Below are 9,754 nucleotides of genomic sequence, written 5' to 3' on the forward strand. Positions count from 1 at the left end.
AAAACCACTCTTAATGCTCGGTGTCGAATAGTCCATCTCGTTGGAGACAGCGAAAATAATTTCGAATGTGCAGAATCATTACCACTTTCATTCCTAATAGTCTAAAAAATTGCATACCGTTTTGAGGAACACATAATAATATTATAAAGGCTATTAATTATGTTCAGAACATTTCTAAGACCTTTTAAAATTTCGCAAAATCTGACAATAGCCAAATCTAATAAGTGAGCATGACAAGGAGTGTAAATTGCTCTCGGTTCAATTGCTTTAAATTTAACTGAGACGCCATTAAATTTGTTACTCCTATTTGAGGGACCATCGTAAGCTTGACCTCGCATTTTTTTTAAATCAATACCTGCATTTTCAATATAGTTTTTGATGGTTGAAAACAATGTTGTAGCAGGCCTATCCTTTACATCCACAAATCCTAAAAACGTTCTTTTATTTTAAATTATTTATTATTATTTCGATAGGGGTATCGTACACAAATAGATAGCTGCTCCTTAGTAGCTCTGTCGGTTGTTTCGTTACAAATTAAAGAAAATGATGTGTTGATTTCTTCTACAATGTCTTGAATAATTTTAGTTTTAATAATATCAATAATTTCATTTCGTGTTCGAGCACTGGCGTGACTATGTTTTGCCCTCAGCAAAACTCCGCACGTTTTTTTTTATATTCGGCTCTTAAAGTCAAAAGCTCTAAAAAATTACCCCTGTTAAAAGAGTTTTCTTTTTCATCATGGCCTCTTAAGAACAAAGCCTGATTTTCCAGAAATAGAATCGACTCAAATATAAATTTTAAATATTTTGTATTCTGGTCAACTTGTTTAGTGTGAGCCGAAGAAATTTTATCGCAAATTGTCTCACTTGTACTCGTACCAAAACTGTGCAGCTTTTTGATTCATTTCACTATGTTCGTGTTTGCGGAATATACAATGTGTAAAATTTGGCCAATCTAAAATAATATTAACCTCGAAAACTTACCACTCTTTCGTGGTTTGAAGTTATTTTTAGATTATACTGACTTAAATTTACAAGAGTAATTTTGATATTTTTAAACAACTGCATTTTTTGGCCTAAAAACTCAATTTTCTGGGAATGGTTTCTTTGGTGCCGGAAGTGGCGCTTTCCAAAAAAAGCAAAAACCAGGTGAAAGAACATAAAAATCACTATCTTTACCAGCATACATTTGATTTTTAGATCCAACCTCCTACTTGAAAAAATTATTCAGCAGCAAAATGACCCAAAAAATTCGTGATTAGCGTACAAAATTACCCCTTAGAATAGTATTTTCAGCCATTTGCAAAAAAATAATCAGCAAAACCTACCAGGAGACTGGGCTATTATCAGTAAACTATTAAATATAAAAATTATTATTTTGGAATGACGAGGGGTTGACGATGGATTTTTATAAGTCATTATATTTATTTAATAAAATATGTATGAAATTTACTGGGATGTTATTCTCACACGATGCATTTCATTTAAGGTCTAGGCTTCCTTTTCGGCGTAAGTTCATACTGGAAAATACATCGGAAGTAAACCCATACTGTAAATCCGATTTTTGGCACAAGCCCATACTGTAAATTCCATTTTCGACCGTAAACCCATTCTGAAACGGCGATTAATTTAATGGGACGTTGTCCCATAATAATGTAATTATCAAATCTCCATTATAAACGTAATGCGGCCTATTTCTTCATCCTCATCGCCAACTATTATGAATAATTTATTATTTTGAAATGACGAGAAGTTGACGATGTATTTTAAAAGTAATTCTATTTATTTAATAAAATATGTACATTGTAAAATATATTTATCTTGTACAATAATTGATACGTGAATGGTTTATTGAAATTGTGTAAACATTATTCTGAATTCAATCTATGACTGCAACCCAACAAATACCAATCGTTCCATCGTACTTGATTTCATCTTGATTCATGTATTAGGTTGACAGTTGAACATATCATTATTATTTCAGTACACAACAGTTATTTTTTGGAAACTTCCTTAAGTGATTATTTCATTATGTGTGTGCTACAATGTGCCGTTGAGAAAATTGGAAAATTCAGAAATATAGAGAAATGGCGGCCAAAAATTTTTCGTCAGCAGGGTGATTTTGTTTTTTCGAAAAAAAAAAGATAGGATAAAATAGTGCTAGAGTTGTGCTGCAATGTGTAGTCGAGAAAATTGGGAAAAATACAGGAATGGCAGCCAAAAATATTTTTTATGTCAGCAGGGTGATTACGTTTTTTCGAAAAAAAAAAATATTGGGTAAAATTGTGCTAGGGTTGTGCTGCAAGGTGCTGTCGAGCAAATTTTAAAATTCGGAAAAATACAGGAATGTTAGCGGAAGTTAGCAGGGTGATTTTTGAATTTTTGAAAATCAAAAATTGTTGTCACAATGTGTTACATTAAGAAAAATAAATTTCTGGTGCAGGGGTGAGACACCAAATTTTTAATCAATATTAAAAATTACAATTTCATCAGATTTATCATTTAATTATTCTATTCTGGTGGAGAGAGATTTTTATAATAATATATATTTTTTTTTATATTTATGTCCTATGATCCCGAGGGGGACGTAGGGCCTCTACAAATGCTCGCCAACGAATCGATTCTGTTATATGGACTTGACTTCTCTCCAGGATTTGCCTTCCTCAGTAATTTCTTGCTCCAGAGTTCTTCGCCAGGTATGACGAGGTCGGCCCACCCTTCTTCCTCTTTCTTGGTTCCGCCTCAGTGTGTGACCAATCCAACCATATTTTCGTTGCGTGATGGTGTGTCCTATTGTAGTTTGGTGATAGGTGTCCAGCAGGTTTTCATTGGAAATTGTGTCGGGCCCATAAATGTTGAGGATGTGCCTGAGACAACTGTGGATAGAAACTTGCAGTTGTCTGGTGATGCTTTGCGAGGTTTAGTGTGTCTTCTGAGTTGGTGTGATCTCCAGATGGGTCGTAGTTGCGCAAACGTTGCCTTGGTTTTTCTGATTCTTTGTTCTACATCTTCATCAGTGCCGCTATTTTCAGAAACAATATTTTCGAAGTTGAAGACTTATACCTCTCGTAAGTTTCCTTGATGATATTTCCCAACTTTGTGGGTACTCCATATTCTGCTAGTGCTTTCCAAATGGCGCTTCTTTGGATGTAATCGAAGACTTTCTCGAAATCAATGAATGCCAGGTATAGTGGCGTCTGGTATTCCGTGCTCTGTTTTAATATTATTCTCAGGGTATTCATCAAGTCCACACATGAATAGTCTTTCCGAAAAGCAGCTTGTTCTATGCGCAGCTTCTTGTCTATTGCATCTTTCATTCTGTTGAGAATTATCCGAGTAAGTATCTTGCTGCGTATTGGTAGCAGAGTAATAGCTCTCCAGTTATTATACCCTGAAAGGTCCCCTTTTTTGGTAGTTTCACCAGCAAGCCTTTCGTCCACTCTTTAGGGATCGTTTCTATTTCCCAAACTTCCATAAAGATCGGTATGTTCGCTGATACAAGATGTTCGCTGAGATGCTGGAGTTCTGTTTGAATATCTCAGGTGGTAAATTGTTGATATCAGGAATTTTTCCATTCTTTAGTTCTTTGATAGCTTTTATGATTTCTTGCTTAGTTGGTTGACTGATGGATATGGTTTGGTCTCCTGCTATCGTTAAGGTTCCGTCTGCTTGTGTGTTTTGGGAACTGTTAAGTTTGTTTAGAATCTCTTCAAAGTGTTCTTTCCAAATCTTGAGTTGTTCGCTTTCCTCAATTATTTAATGTACCTGTCTGTTCTTGATTGTTTTTTTTTTTTTTTTTTTGAAATCAGAAGTTGTGCTAAAATGTGTTAAATTAACAAAAATAAATTTCTGGTGCAGGGGTGAGACACAAAGGGGTGTGATATTCATATAATTTACACAGATGTATATGTACCGCGCTGTATCTTTTTCAACATGATCCCTGGTGAGTCATTTCACCCGAAAATTTTTAGCATGAGCTTATAGTATCTATTACAGTCCATGAAAGGGGAAAATTACATATTTCATACTTAAAAAATCAATATTTAAAATCGCAATATCATCAGATTTATCATTTAATTATTCTATTCTGGTGGAGAGAGATTTTTATAATAATGGTACTGTAAATTTAGTCTAAGTAATTTCTTTGCAAGGACATTTTGTTCATGCATGAATCATTTTTAAATATGTATAATGTTTGTGTACCAATTGATAAAACGCATTTATGTAACATATACAAACAAACGTACAATTCTGCGAAAAATGACAATACATTGCGTTTACGCAAAGTAAAATTCTTTAGCAATTTTCAAAGTAGGGAATTAAATTTTTTAAACGATACATTGAGCACAACCAAAGCCCAATATTACCCAAGTATTATTTTTTCGAAAAATCGAAATCACCTTGCTAACGAAAAATTTGTTTTTGGTTGCCATTTTTATATTTTTCCAAATTTTCCAATTTTCTCAACGGCATATTGTAGCACAGCTCTTACACATTGTATTTTATTAAAAATTCAAAAATCACCCTGCTTTCGCCAGGGTGATTATTCGTTCCGCCAAAAAAAAATTTTTGTCTGTCATTTCCGTACTTTTCGGAATTTTCCAATTTTCTCGACGGCAAATTGTTGCACAACCCTGGCACAAGTTTATTCCTTTTTTTTTTTTCATCGAAAAAACGAAATCACCCTGTTGACAAAAAAAAAATTTTTGGCTGCCATTCCCGTATTTTTTCGAATTTTCCAATTTTCTCTACCGCACATTGCAGCACAATCCTAGCACAATTTTTGGCCACCATTTCTCTATTTTACTGAATTTTCCAATTTTCTTGATGGCACATTGTAGCACAACTCTAGCACATTCTAGCACATTTTTTCTTTTTTTAAATTCGAAAATCACCCTGCTAAGCTAAAGCACATTATGATTTCTTCGAAATTCACTAAAACCATTTCTGCATTTAAAATAAACAAATTTATAACGATAATTTTACTTCAGGACAATATTTGTTCATGCATGAATCAGTTAAAAACATGTATAATGCTTGTGTACCTATTGATAAAACGCATTTGTATAACATCTACAAACAAACAAACGTACAATTACAACGAAATTTGACAATACAATGCATTTAAGCAAAATAAATTTTCGCTTATACCTTAAGCAATTTTCAAAGTAATTAAATTTTTTAAACGGCATATTATAGGACAACCAGAGCACAATATTACCCAACTTTTATTTTTCCGAAAAAACGAAATCAAGTTGCTGAAAAAAATACTATTTTTGGCTCCCATTTCTGTATTTTCTCGACGGCACATTGCTGCACAACCCTAGCACAATTTTACCCGATATTTCTTTTTCCGAACAATCAAAATCACCCTGCTGACGAAAAAAAGTATTTTTGGTTGCCATTCCTGTATTTTTCGGAATTTTTTAATTTTTTCGACGGCACATTGCAGCACAACCGCAGCACAATTTTATCAAATAGTTTTTTTTTAGAAAAAACAAAATCACCCCTCTGACGAAAAATTTAATTTTTGGCCGTCATTTCTCTATTTCTGAATTTTCCAATCTTCTCGACGGCATATTGTAGCACAACTTTTCTTTTTTTTTTTTTAAAACACCCTGCTAAGTTCTAGTACATTCTTATTTGTTTGACCTTCATTTTCCCAGAGTGGCTTATTTGTTTGTTTTCCTCGAAAATTTTTTTGATTTATATTGAATTGGCCAAAAATTTTGGTTATAAAGATGTTCTTCAAGGAACCAGTCTACTCCAACTTTAAATGACTTATTTTGTCCTTTCGTATCTAATTTTTGTCAATTTATATCTTTCCCACTGTTTGTATATTCCTTTATATAGTTTACCACATTTTCCTCTGTGTTTTGATTTTCCACTCCTCCGATATATACTCAAACCATTTTTAGCCTGCAGACATTTCCGTTACAATTAAATCTTTTTTGAAAGGTGATATGAATGACCCTAACAACTATAGAGGTATCACTCTGCTAAACAGTATCACTAAGATTTATACGTACATGCTTAGCGAAAGATTACAGCAATGGGCACAATTGTCTAATGCCAATCCAGAGAGAGTTTAATTGCCAGTCAGTTCACCTTGCTCAGCAAGTAGAGCAAGTTTCTGAACAACTTCTAACTTCAATTACTAGTGTTTGGATAATAATAGTCTCTGAAACGTTGGAAACTATTCAAAATGTTGTTAATAATAAAATGCTGTTGCGGCTTGTGGCAAACAATCACTTTTATTCCATTGTTCGGTTTAATTAGGGCACTAGTACACAGGAGATGATGGATAATGTTTTTAAAGCGATCGTATAGCAAAATGATACGTCTTCAGCTAAAATAATCAGAGAAGATAATGCCTTCAAACCAATTGGCAATGAAAAGAGTATTTTACGAGGTATCTTCCGTCAAGAAAGTGAAAGATTCCACGAAGATTCGAGAAGACGTCAATTTACTGCAAATGTAGCTGCAGCTAAAACATATCATTGCATGGCAGCCATTTAGATTGTATTCTTCTAGTAAGTAATACATATTCCACATTGTGCATAGGGCAGCTTAATTTTTGACCCGAACTTCTTAATACTGAAGAATTACTGCCATTAATTACAATAGCATATAATACTTTCAAGTTGAATCAAATGTTGTGATTGGAGTGATAGAGCCACATACACCATCGAAGGTATTGCAAGGTTACTACACCAGTTAAGATACAGGTATAGAATTTTTCTTTTCTACGGATGTAAAAATAATAATTACATGTCAAACCGCGTATTCTGTCGCTATAATAAAATTTACTAACAAATATTATATTTTGATTCACATTCTTGAGTTCCTAAAGGTCATTGTGCCAAGCGAGAATAATGATACTTCCACTGCAATGTAATGTAATGGAATTCTGTCCTTATACCAACACCTGTTGGACTCATTGCCAGTTGGTAATCGAAAAGATTTGCAATATTCTATCACAGCAGTAACTCTAGTGATACAAATAAATTTGAAAATGTACAGCAGAGAATTGGGTCTTGACCAATCACGTAGGCCCACAAATCGACTATGAAAATATAAGCAACACACAGTTGCATAGCACCGATAGACACACACCAATAGACACTGATACACCGATGATGACGGATGTACTAAGTAATGTCAATGAAGACTCTCTTATACCGATTCTCGAATTAAGACGAAAAACAGCTGCCCCAATAATCATACTTACAGAGCAAAGAGCGGAATACCTTTCCTGGATAAAGCTTTTCCCTAATGGGAAAAACCATCTGAGGGAAAATAGAATTACTCCAATTTCTCCTCTCGGCTACTTCCAATCAAGAATAATCTCTCAGTACCGAAGATTCCAATACAATGAATACCGCCTGTTCCATGTTGAGTTATATAAGGCTCGGCAAAATATTTCTGTTTGTGGTAGATAACGGCAAAATGACTACACTCACTGGTTCAACAGCCCAATTGATTGGTGGAAGTACCCTTCATATGACCTTTACACTTCCAACAGAAAAGGGTCGACCAGAAAGCCCCAGATCTTTAACTTGTGGACTCCTTCAAATAGAACGACAAAGACGGAAATATATAGATTGGCTGATAAAAGATAAATTATCGATGCCATAGCAAATGCTTCGGAATATTAATCTACCCCTTCAGAAAATCAAACACCATCATTTTCCATCCGGGCAAAATGAAAAATACACAATGCAAATAGTGTGTGTGTTTCTTTTTTTTTTTTAATAATACTTTTTTGCCGTGAAACACATGCCAATGTAAAGTGTAAACCAATGTTTCCAATTAAGGACAAAAGCCTTTTTGTGTGCTGATATTCGTGTAAGAGATGTTACTTAAAGCAACAACAAAGGAAGTGTTTTTATATAAATAATATATGATTTTATAAGCCATGTTTATTAAATTAAATTAGTATATACTCTTATAGTTATCGAATAAAATTGGACAAGAAAAATTTTAAAATTTCATATAAATATCAATATAACATATTAAATTTGCATGTGTTGACGCGACAGGGTCTTAAGACAAATAAGGTCCAATTATTGTTGAAGTCGGAAGATGAGCAAATATGACCCTCTCGTTTAGTTAAAATCAAACAGGGTACACAAGCAAAAAGCATCCTCAACGTATAGTAGATATGTGGGGCACCAGTAACCATCCAATGTTACAGCTGTCAGTTCTACGGGTACGAATCATGGTTCTATCGCGAGTTTCAACGTTGGTGCAGTAACGCCAACAACTGGCGGAGGATGAAAACCACATAGATATCATCGTGGCACAGCATCAAAAGAGTACTGAAATGTTAATTCGTAAACTACCATTTCATCGCTTAATACATGAAATTGCACAATATTTCAAAACAAACTTACATTTCCTAATTTCAGTTGTTATGGCATTACAAGAAGCTAGTGAAGCCTTTTTGGTAGGTTTGTTTGAATATACCAATTTATGCGAAATCCATGAAAAAGAGCAATCATTAGACCAAAAGACATTCAATGGGCAAGACGTATTCGTGGAGAGCGTGCAGAATTGTATTATTATTCAATTAAAATATGTTTCCATTTTAAAGTAACCGTGGTACACTTCAATGAATTATTAGTTCGATAAATTTGTCAATAGTTATACAAAAATTATGTTTGTTTATTGAAATATAACATAACATATGAAACGAGTGTTATAAAAAAGAATATTATAATAAAAAGACAACTGCACACTGTTGTACCTCTTCGTTACTCTTTTATAAGATATCGAGGTTAGGTTAGATTACAGTGGCTGTCCTGGGGTTGTGCACACTAAGACCAAAGAGTCCGTTGTGATATCGAAAATGGATTGGCCCATCCCCGGCCACTACTCCATAAAAAATTTTGAGCTGTTTAAGAACAGCAGGAGTGCTTTGACGTCAACGGACAGAGAGGTCGTCAAGGACAGGCTGGCTCAAACAAGTCCACCTTCTCTTGGCAAGAAAAAGACAATGACAGAGAAGGTAAGAAATGTCTAGTTCTGTCCACTAAGTAGAGACCCATATAATAGTATTGGCGTAATTACCACAATGTATTCCCAGTGGACTATTTTGGGATTTAAGCCAAACGTTACCCCATGACCATTTAGCTGGTGTATGGAACCACCGATCCTTTCGGGACCTTTCCAAGACGTTTGATCCCCATATTAACTTTTGATCTAGGATTATACCTAGATATTTGACTTTCTCCGATAGTTTAACGTTCATCCATCTCACCTTTCTGAGGGTAAAGGAGGATATTTTATGTTTCCTTGTAAAGAGTACCAACTCTGTTTTGCTCGGATTTTTTCCCAAGGCCAGAGTTGGAGCACCAGTTTGCCAGACCTTGCGGACTGCATCATGTTTGAGAAGATATCAGGAAATTTCCCTGAAGGCGCTATCGCTACATCGTCTGCATAAGCAATAATCTTGCACCCCAAGCCTTCCAGTTCAAGGAGAAGCTTTCCATTGAAGGGGTAAGAGTACAGCAGCTTGTGTTGTACCTCTCGCTACATATCGATGTATGAACGAGTCACCCAATTCAGAGCTTATCTCTCTGCTTCTAAGCAAATGATTAATAACTTCATACTCCATATCTTCATTAATAGGTCATCGATATTCAGATCATACAGTGCTCTGATTATATTTTCAGACCTGATGTTATTAAAGACACCTTCAATTTCTAGAAAAGCTACTAAGGTGTATTCCTTGTAAGTCAATGATTTTTCTA

Source organism: Chrysoperla carnea, chromosome X (genome assembly GCF_905475395.1).
Source record: "Chrysoperla carnea chromosome X, inChrCarn1.1, whole genome shotgun sequence".
In the NCBI taxonomy this organism is placed as follows: domain Eukaryota; kingdom Metazoa; phylum Arthropoda; class Insecta; order Neuroptera; family Chrysopidae; genus Chrysoperla; species Chrysoperla carnea.